Source organism: Phoenix dactylifera, unplaced genomic scaffold, assembly GCF_009389715.1.
Source record: "Phoenix dactylifera cultivar Barhee BC4 unplaced genomic scaffold, palm_55x_up_171113_PBpolish2nd_filt_p 000228F, whole genome shotgun sequence".
In the NCBI taxonomy this organism is placed as follows: Eukaryota; Viridiplantae; Streptophyta; class Magnoliopsida; order Arecales; family Arecaceae; genus Phoenix; species Phoenix dactylifera.
The window spans coordinates 772,724-784,433 of record NW_024067733.1 but is presented as its reverse complement, the minus strand read 5'-3'; positions in this window follow the sequence as shown (position 1 = coordinate 784,433).

Sequence of the window (11,710 nt, the reverse complement as noted above, 5' to 3'; positions counted from 1 at the left end):
GTTTTACGGGCTCACCAACAAACCTTTACAAGGTGATTAATAAAGGAAAGAAGAAAGTTGAAGCTCCTAGATGAGCAAATATAACATTTATAAGCTACAAAGAAGAGTTTAGAGAATAGTTATCACTTGATGAGACTTCTCTCTTCTTTGTCAAGAATGCTTCACTCTTCAAGGGTGGATGGAGCTTTTGATATCTCTTGGAGTCTGCTCAACCACTTCCTTTTTGACTCTTGAATGAAGCACTTGGATGAAGAAGATTAGGGCACTTGTCTTTCTTGTATAAGCTTTGATATTTTGCAAAAGGATGCTTCCTCTGATGAATAGTGTCACTTTAAATAGTTTCTTTCATCCATTGGACAAGCCCCAATGGTTAGAATTCAAAAACTAGCCGTTACTCACTGTTGGGAGGTCAAAAAGTACTTCTGCAGAACTAGCCGTTATGCTTCTGCCCGTGCTTGGGTCGACTCAACTTTTACTGGGGTCGACCCAACTTTCACTTGGGTCGACTCAACTTTTACTGAGGTCGACCCAACTTTCACTTGGGTCGACTCATGCAACATTGGGGTCGACTCTCTCAGAAACCACAGAACCTTGCATTTCAGCCTTCCTTCACTTGGGTCGACTCAACACTTTTTTGGGTCGACTCAAGGTTCAGTTGGGTCGACTCAACATCCACCTGGGTCGACCCTCTCAGGATTTCTAGAGAACCTATTTTTGAATGTCATTGCCTTTGGGTCGACTCATGTTAACTTGGGGTCGACTCAAGTTTGGGTCGACTCAAGTTTCATTTGGGTCGACCCTCTCAGGGTTTCCAGAGAACTGTTTTCTTGAGGCTTGAGGATTGGGTCGACTCATCCTTTGCTTGGGTCGACCCAAGTACTGTTCATCCGTGCTATTTTTGCAGAAGTGTGCCAGATGATTTCTTGATGTGCCGGGGTCGACTCAATCAATCTTGGGGTCGACTCAATCCACACTTTGCTGCAACTTAAGGTTAGATTCATCCATATAATCAATGAAATAAACTTTAAACAATTTTGAATATATGTCATGGTAGTGCTACATACTCCAAACAATGAAAATTACTATTGTCCACTTAAGAGTATGTTTTACTTGAAACTTTGCCGAATTAGAATTTAGAGTTCACTATCCCTTTCCTATCGCAAATTTTATCTCATTAATAATCATTGAAATACATCTTAATCTCATTATACTAATGTATCGAGAGTGACGGACTTATTAATGATGTATCGAATTAACTTGTAACATACTCTTAATCTTTGTATTAATCATCAAAATACCACTATCATCCTCAATCTTCCCCTTTTTGATGATTACAAAATATTGAGTATGAGCCTATTGATAATTATCTTAAAATTAGTTTTAGAAGGGCTCAAGTTGCTGAATTTCTGCTTTTCAAATTTGAGAGTGAAGTCTCCCCCTATTTCATCCAAATGTTTCCAATTTGACCTTTTGAATTACTCCCCCTTTCTTTTATATTTTCTTCAAGATGAAACTTCAAAAATTTGAGATAATGCATGAGTTTCAGATTATGTATCGAGGTGTGAAAGGTTTGTGCCAAATTCTAAAATTCTATATGCCAAATTCTGAAATTCGATTTAAATCTTAGACTTTAACATTTTCATTGTTACAAATTGCTCCCCGTTAAATGTATACCCTTTCCTATTATAATTTTCAATTTGTTTGTCAACTTATTTCTCTTTCCTTGCTTCTCCCCCTTTTTGTTATCATCAAATAGGTGCATGGGAATAGATAAGTAGACACAATAATTAACAAACATTTCAGTTTCATTGATTAAAATGGAACATTATAGTACAATAATGCCAAAACAAAACAAATACAATGTTCCTCAATCAAAGTACAAAGTACATGATCAACACAAAATACATATGAGAACTAGATACATATCCTAGGCTCTAATCAAAATGCTAATATCAGCCTAGGGGATATCTAATGGCTGTGATCTAGTCCTCATCCTCCTAGCATATGTGGCGAGTGGAGGTCGAGCCTGATGGGACTGAGTCTGGCGTGGAGCTTGGTGAGCTGGATGACTCTATGCCAAAATCTCTGACTCAGCTGCCTGGGGCACAGATGGACCATGAACCTCTCTTTCTCTCTCTCCGTAGAGCTCCTATCTGCTCTCTAAGATCGCTAATCTCAGCAGTCATAATATCCAATCTGCTCGTCGTCCATCAGTGATAGTCCTCGCCTGAGCTGACATAAGCTCAGTCATCCTACTCCAAAACTCATCTGTGTATCCCGCAGGAACAGATGACGAAGGTCCAGCCTCTGAAGGTGCTGTAGGATGATCCGTAGGCTCCTCATCCTCAGGGATGGGGTCTCCAATCTCTGGTGCATCACCCTCTGGTGCATCACCCTGAATCCCAGCTCCTGCACGTACCCACTGCCCGTTCACCTTCTCATAACCCATACGAATAAGGGATCGTGCAGTGTATCTGTCAGTGAATAGCAGATGCCTGGAGATCTCTCCCTCTATTGATATGTCATGCTGTCGGAAGATCAGGATGAGTATCATACCATAAGGCAGGAAGACTCTCGAATTGCATATGACCTTTCTCATCTGTCTAAGTATCATAGCTGGGAGGTTCAGGGGAATGCCCTGAATAATGTGCTCCATGACGACCAGGTCTCGCTCAGAAATGAGATCAAATCTCCCGCTTTTTGGAAACAAAATCCGACCTATGAAGTTGTACAACAACCTCATTTCAGCTGAAAGAGAGTTTGCTATTACATTTTCTGAATAATCAAAGTCTTAATTCTCAAGAATCAACTGCAAGGCTCTCAACTTATTTTCGGGCTTTTCTGGAGTTGCTCCTTCGCAGGGGAGATGAAGCAACTCACTCAAACTCTCTTCTGAAACCCTAACCCTTACTCCTCGGACTTCAGATATAAGCCCTCCCATTCCAGTTTTCAGGAAGACATAGAACTCACGAACCAATCTTGGGTAGATCACCACATCTAGGAAGCAAAGATACTCCCATCCTTGCCTTCGGATCCATTCCCCCAAACAGAACCCTTCTTGATCCAAAAACTCGGAGTGGATCCTTCTCCCCGTGGTAACCGGTCTCCCCGCAAATTTCGCAAGTTGGACTGAAGATGAGGGAGGAGGAGGAGGCTCTACACGTGTCTCACCTTGTGGAGACACTGTAGAAGGCTCTGTAGCATCTCTTTCAACACGGGTGGTCCGTGAAACCCTCCCGTATCGCTTGGCTACGGCTCTCTTGGGTTCCATTTCTTCAAGATCTTGATCTAATCTACTGTTTGGAGATGATTGGAAGAGATTTGAGAGTGGGGAATAGGGTTTTCGGAAGAGGACAAAGAGAATACAGTGCCCTAGATAGCTCACGGGTCCCTCTTTTAACAGTGGGGTCCCGTCGTTGGGTCGATCCTAGATTTTTCTTGGGTCGACTCAACGTTGGGTCGACCCCATTCTGGGTTGGGTCGACCCAAGTTCAGAAATTTTTCTTTCTCTTCCTTTTCCCTTTTTAAAAATTTTCCTTTCTTCCAATCCTTACAAATTCTTACTGGGACAATGATACATGAGTTAGAAATCTATAGATGACTAGTTTGACTAATGTTTTATGGATTTTTAGGAATGGAAGGAGAGTATCATGATACAGCTTGCTCCTTTTTATATCTCCTCAATCAAAAGGATCACATATGCCTAATTCCCTCCTTAGTATGCAAAATCTATCTTCACTCAAAGATTTTGTGAATATGTCAGCTAATTGTTTCTCAGTACATATATGCTCAATACAAATATTTCCATTTTGCACATGATCTCTAATAAAATGATATCTTATTTCAATGTGTTTGGCTTTAGAGTGCTGAACTGGATTTTTAGTAAGGTTGATGGCACTAGTATTATCACACTTTATAGGAATGTTATCTAGTTTAATTCCATAGTCCTCTAGTTGTTGCTTAAGCCATAATACTTGAGCACAGCAACTGCCGGCGGCTATATATTCGGCTTCAGCCATTGACAGTGCTACTGAATTCTGCTTTTTGCTAAACCATGATACCAAATTATTTCCTAAAAATTGACATGTTCCACTAGTGCTCTTCCTATCTAATTTGCATCCAGCAAAATCTGCATCAGAGTAGGCAAGCAATTCTAGACAGGAGTCTCTTGAGTACCATAATCCTATGTTTGTAGTCCCTCTCAAATATCTAAGAATTCTTTTAACAGCACTTAAATGTGACTCCTTAGGATCTGATTGGTATCTAGCACATATGCCCACACTAAACACGATAGCTGGTCTACTAGCAGTAAGGTAGAGCAAGGATCCAATTAATCCTCTATAAAGCTTAATATCAATACTTTTTCCTTTCTCATCTTTGTCTAGCTTACTAGTGGGATTCATTGGGGTGCCTACTCTCTTGTGATTTTCATTCCCAAACTTCTTTAATATTTCCTTTGTATACTTAGTTTGATGAATGAAGATACCTTCTTTAGTTTGTTTGATTTGTAATCCGAGAAAGAAATTTAGTTCTCCCATTAAACTCATCTTGAATTCTCCTTGCATTAAATTAGCAAACTCTTTGCAAGATTGTCATCTGTGGCACCAAAAATTATGTCATCTACATATATTTGTACCACTAGCAGATTTTTGTCTTCTCTTTTAAGAAAAAGTGTTTTGTCTACATTTCCTCTACTGAAATCATTATTCAGTAGAAATTTGCTTAGTCGATCATACCAAGCCCTAGGTGCTTGTTTTAGTCCATATAATGCCTTATGTAGTCTAAACACATGATTTGGCAATTCATGATTTTCAAAATCAGGAGGTTGCTCTACATATACCTCTTCCTCTATAAAACCGTTTAAGAAGGCACTTTTTGCATCCATTTGATACAACTTGAAATCCATGAAACATGCAAAAGCTAGAAGTAACCTAATAGCCTCTAATCTAGCCACGGGAGCAAATGTTTCCTCAAAGTCTATCCCTTCTTCTTGATTGTATTCCTTAGCTACAAGTCTAGCTTTATTTCTTATAACTACCCCATTTTCATCTAATTTATTTCTAAAGACCCATTTTGTTCCAATTACAGAGTTATGCTTTGGTCTCTCAGTTAATGTCCATACATTACTTTTTTTGAATTGATTTAATTCTTCTTGCATAGCATTTATCCAATTGGTATCTTTTTCAGCTTCTTCATAAGTCTTAGGTTCTAACTATGAAACAAAAGCAAGATAATCATTTAAATTTCTAAGAGAGGATCGAGTTCTTACCCCTTGAGATGGATCACCAATGATTAAGTCTTTAGGGTGTCCATATGCATACCTCCATTCCTTTGGCAAGTCTTGAGATTGTGGTGGCACGCGATCATTTTCCTTATCTTGATTTGGCACGTCATCAAGATTCAAATTTTCAAAGTTAATAATTCCTGCATCATCATCAAGGATATTTTCTTCCTAGCAGACTCACTATCAGACTCATCAAATATGATATTAACTGACTCTTCGACTACAAGAGTTCTTTTATTAAACACTCTGTATGCCCTGCTAGATGTGGAGTATCCTAAGAAGATACCTTCATCTGACTTGGCATCAAATTTACTTAGATCCTCCTTGCCATTGTTTAAAATGAAACATCTACATCCAAATACTCTAAGATATTTAACGGTTGGTTTCTTATTCTTCCAAAGTTCATAAGGAGTTTTCTTGGTTATAGGTCGTATTAAAACCCGATTTAGAATATGGCAAGCAGTGCTTATAGCTTCCGTCCAAAAGTACTTCGGAAGATTTGACTCGCACAACATCGCGCGTGCCATTTCTGCCAAGGTCCTATTTTTCCTTTCAACAATTCCATTTTGTTGAAGCGTTCTAGGTGCTGAAAATTGATGTGAGATACCATTTTCATTACAAAATTCTTCAAAGTGTTGATTTTCAAATTCAGTTCCATGATCACTTCGAATTGCTATTAAGGTGAGCTTCTTTTCATTTATGATATTATTATAATATTTCAAGAATGCTGAAAATGCTTCATTCTTATGTGCCAAAAATGAAACCCATGTATATCTTGAAAAATCATCTACTATAACTAGTCCATACTTCTTTCCTCCTAAACTTGCAGTTCTAGTGGGTCCAAATAGATCCATATGTATGAGTTCAAAAGGCCTAGTTGTTGATACTATATTCTTTGATTTGAAGGATGATTTTGTTTGTTTTCCTAATGAGCATGGTCCACAAATTTTATCCTTTTCAAAGATCAATTTTGGCACATCTTTTATTAATTCCTTCTTGACTAGTTTTGATATTAAATCCATACTAGCATGTCCTAGTCTACGATGCCAAAGCCAACTTGTTTCATTTTTTTTTCTTCATTAGTAATTAAACATAATCCATTTTTCTTGCCTAATTCATGAAGATCTACCATGTAAATATTTCTTTGCCTTTGTCCTATAAGTACAATGCTATTATCTTTAGGATTTGTGATTATGCATACTGATGCTTCAAATGTGACTTTAAACCCTTTATCACAAAATTGACTTATGCTAAGTAGGTTATGTTTCAAACCATTAACTAATAAGACATTTTCTATGAAGGTAGATGGAGTAATGAAAATTTTACCCTTTCCAATGATATATTCTTTTCTATTGTCTCCATAGGTTACTACTCCACCCTTCTTAGACTCCAAGGTGACAAATTGGTCTACGTCACCAGTCATGTGTCTTGAACAGCCGCTATTTAGATACCATCGTTTATCCACCTTATTAGCTGCAAGACACCCCTGCAATCAAGATCAAGAATGAGCTTTAGGTACCCAAACTATGTTGGGTCCTTTAGGGTTAGTACTTGATGTTCCTTTTGGAACCCAAACTTTCTTGGATTTAAGCTTATAATTATTACTCAATTTGTTGTAGCTAGACTTTCTATAGTTACATTCATATGCTTTATGTCCTAATTTATTGCAACAATGACAAGTTATATTTTCATTTTTAGCTTTTACAAATATGTTCTTTAAGTCTTTTTGTTTCCTATTTGTTTTATATCCTAATCCAGCTTTATCATATACAGCTTTTTGACTATCAAGAATCATATTTAATTTGGTTGAGCTAAGTGTAAACTTGTCTAATAAGGATTTATATTTTTCAGCATCTTCTTTTAACTTGACATTTTCAGCAATTAGATTCTTGGTTTCATTTGTGAGTCTCCTACTTAATGTTTCATAGTTATTAGATAGTTTCAGCTTATCTTTGATAAGAGATTGATTTTCTTCTTTTAGAACTTTATTTTTATTGATCAGTTTTTTGTGTTCTTCCATGAGTTCTAAAAATGCATCATGTAATTCATCAACAGTAAAATCACATTCAAGTTCAGAATCTACCTCATCGTCATTGGCCATATGGCAGATTTGGGCCGTCTCTTGATGATCTTCCTCTTCCGAACTTGACTCCTCACTTTCACTCCATTCAGCCATGAAGTTCTTCTTCTTAAGTTTTCTTGCCATCCACTTTAATTCCGGGCAATCTATCTTGAAATGCCCGGGCTTGTTACACTCATAACAAATTGGTGTTTCCTTTTCTTTCTCTTTGTCCTTACCCTTTTCTTTGCTTGAGCTACCTTTGAAGAAGAGTTTCTTTTTATGAAATCTCTTCTTACCTCTCATAAATTTTCTGAATTTTCTTCCAAGCATAGCCATTCCTTCTTCATCAAATTCATCATCATCATCAGATTCTTCCGATTCAATTTCTTATTTTGGAGTGGTAGACTTTAGGGCAATGGTCTTTCTTCTCTTGACCTCATCTTCTGAATTTTGCCTTATGGTCAACTCATGGGTCATGAGTGATCCTAGAAGTTCCTCCAATTGCAGTGTATTGAGGTCCTTTGCTTCTTGAATTGTGGTTACCTTGGCCTCCCAAATTCTTGGTAGAGACCTAAGAATTTTTCGCACCAATTCAGAGTTAGTATAAGACTTTCCTAGACTCTTTAGCCCATTTATGATTTCCGTGAAACGAGTAAACATTTCAGTTATGGACTCAGTGGATTCCATTTTAAACAACTCATACTTATGTACTAATATGTTTATTTTTGACTCCTTAACTTGATTAGTTCCTTCATGTGTGACCTCAAGTTTATCCCAAATTTCTTTTGCGGAGATGCATGTAGATATTCTATTGAATTCACTTACATCTAGTGAACAGTAAAGTACATTTATTGCTTTAGCATTTAATTGTGCTAGTCTTCTATCACTCTCATTCCAATCTATTTCTGGTTTGAGAATGATAGTGCCCTCTATACTAATTGTGGGTGTGTGAGGTCCTCTAGTTATAATATACCACAATTCATAGTCTAGAGTTTGAATGAATATCCTCATCCTAGTTTTCCAGTATGTGTAATTAGTGCCATTAAATAGAGGAGGTCTATTTGTGGATTGCCCCTCACTCATAGAACATCCCACTTGGGTTGTCATGATCTTTGTCTCTTGATTGTGAGATCAACAAATACTATATGAACACCTCGCTCTGATACCAGTTGTTGTCCAAGGTGACAAGCCAAGAGGGGGGGTGAATTGGTTTCTCTTAATTTTTACTATCTTACTTTAGTCAATTTATGAGTGAGTGAAATTAGAACAATGCACACTACAAATACACAATAAGTATAGTGGTTCGGTGCTCTCCTAAGCACCTACGTCCACTCCCCAAGCGATCCCTTGGAAATTTACTATAATCCCGCGGATTACAATTGGATTGTTTTCCGGGCTCACAATCCAAAAACCTTTACACTTTGGTTTTCCGGGATCACCAAAAACCTATATTGGTTTTACGGGCTCACCAACGAACCTTCACAATTGGTTTTACGGGTTCACCAATAAACCTACACCGTTGGTTTTACGGGCTCACTAACAAACCTTTACAAGGTGATTAATAAAGGAAAGAAGAAAGTTGAAGCTCCTAGATGAGCAAATATAACATTTATAAGCTACAAAGAAGAGTTTAGAGAATAGTTATCGCTTGATGAGACTTCTCTCTTCTTTGTCAAGAATGCTTCACTCTTCAAGAGTGGATGGAGCTTTTGATATCTCTTGGAGTCTGCTCAACCACTTTCTTTTTGACTCTTGAATGAAGCACTTGGATGAAGAAGATTAGGGCACTTGTCTTTCTTATGTAAGCTTTGATATTTTGCAAAAGGATGCTTCCTCTGATGAATAGTGTCACTTTAAATAGTTTCTTTCATCCATTGGACAAGCCCCAATGGTTAGAATTCAAAAACTAGCCGTTATTCACTGTTGGGAGGTCAAAAAGTACTTCTGCAAAACTAGCCGTTATGCTTCTGCCCGTGCTTGGGTCGACTCAACTTTTACTGGGGTCGACCCAACTTTCACTTGGGTCGACTCAACTTTTACTGGGGTCGACCCAACTTTCACTTGGGTCGACTCATGCAACATTGGGGTCGACCCTCTCAGAAACCACAGAACCTTGCATTTCAGCCTTCCTTCACTTGGGTCGACTCAACACTTTTTTGGGTCGACTCAAGGTTCAGTTGGGTCGACTCAACTTCCACTTGGGTCGACCCTCTTAGGGTTTCCAGAGAACCTATTTTTGAATGTCATTGCCTTTGGGTCGACTCAAGTTTGGGTCGACTCAAGTTTCATTTGGGTCGACCCTCTCAGGGTTTCCAGAGAACTATTTTCTTGAGGCTTGAGGATTGGGTCGACTCATCCTTTGCTTGGGTCGACCCAAGTACTGTTCATCCGTGCCATTTTTGCAGAAGTGTGCCAGATGGTTTCTTGATGTGCCGGGGTCGACTCAATCCCCACTTTGCTGCAACTTAAGGTTAGATTCATCCATATAATCAATGAAATAAACTTTAAACAATTTTGAATATATGTCATGGTAGTGCTACATACTCCAAACAATGAAAATTACTATTGTCCACTTAAGAGTATGTTTCACTTGAAACTTTGCCGAATTAGAATTTAGAGTTCACTATCCCTTTTCTATCGCAAATTTTATCTCATTAATAATCATTGAAATACATCTTAATCTCATTATACTAATGTATCGAGAGTGACGGACTTATTAATGATGTATCGAATTAACTTGTAACATACTCTTAATCTTTGTATTAATCATCAAAATACCACTATCATCCTCAAATATAAAGCAAGAATAAATACAAGAACAAGCACAACACAAACAAGACAATGTATAGTGGTTCGGTGCACCCCAAGCACCTACGTCCACTCCCCAAGCCTCTCCTTGGAAATTCACTATAATCCCTCGGATTACAGTTGGATTGTTTTTCGGGCTCACAATCCAAAAATCTTTACACTTTGGTTTTTCGGGATCACCAAGAACCTATATTGGTTTTACGCGCTCACCAACGAACCTTCACAATTGGTTTTACGGGTTCACCAACAAACCTACACCGTTGGTTTTACGGGCTCACCAACAAACCTTTACAATTTGGTTTTTCGGGATCACTAATAACCTATGTTGGTTTTGTGGGCTCACCAACAACCTAACCGTTGGTTTTACGGGCTCACCAACAAACCTATTTGTTGGTTTTACGGGCTCACCAACAAACCTATACCATTGGTTTTACGGGCTCACCAACAAACCTTTACAAGGTGATTAAAAAGAAGAAGAAAGTTGAAACTCCTAGATGAGCAAATATAACAATTATAAGCTACAAAGAAGAGTTTAGAATATAGTTATCGCTTGATGAGACTTCTCTCTTCTTTGTCAAGAATGCTTTACTCTTCAAGGATGGATGGAGCACTTAATGTCTCTTAGAATCTGATCAAGCACTTCCTTTTGACTCTTTGAATGAAGCACTTGGATGAAGAAAATTAGGGCTCTTGTCTTTCTTGTGTAAGCTTTGATATTTTGCAAAATCATATTTTCTCTGATGAATAGTGTCACTTTAAATAGTTTTCCTCATCCATTGGACAACCCCCAATGGTTAGAATTTAAAAACTAGCCGTTGCTTGCTGTTGGGAGGACAAAAAGTACTTCTGCAGAACTAGTCGTTATGCTTCTGCCCGTGCTTGGATCGATCCAAACTTTCCTAGGGTCGACTCAAACCACTGTTCATCAGACTTGGGGTCGACTCAACTTTTACTGGGGTCGACCCAACTTTCACTTGGATCGACTCATGCTTCATTGGGGTCGGCCCTCTCAGGAAACACAGAACCTTGTATTTCAGCCGCTTTTCACTTGGGTCGACTCAACTCTTTTTGGGTCGACTCAAGGTTCAGTTGGGTCGACTCAAGTTCCATTTGGGTCGACCCTCTCAGGGAACACAGAACCTTATATTTCAGCCATTTTTCACTTGGGTCGACTCAACTCTTTTTGGGTCGACTCAAGGTTGGGTCGACTCAAGTTCAGTTAGGGTCGACTCAAGGTTGGGTCGACTCAAGTTCAGTTAGGGTCGACCCAAGTACTGTTCATCCGTGCCATTTTTGCAGAAGTGTGCCTAATGGTTCCATGATGTGCCAGGGTCGACTCCACCAATCTTGGGGTCGTCTCATTCCACACTTTGTTGCAACTTAAGGTTAGATTCATTCATACAATCAATGAAATATACTTCAAGCAATTTTGAATGTATGCCATGCTAGTGCTACATACTCTTAATAGTGAAAATTACCAAATTGCCCTTTTAGGTATTTTTAATGTAAAACTTTGCCAAAATGGATTCTTAAGCTTTCTACCATTCTCTATTACA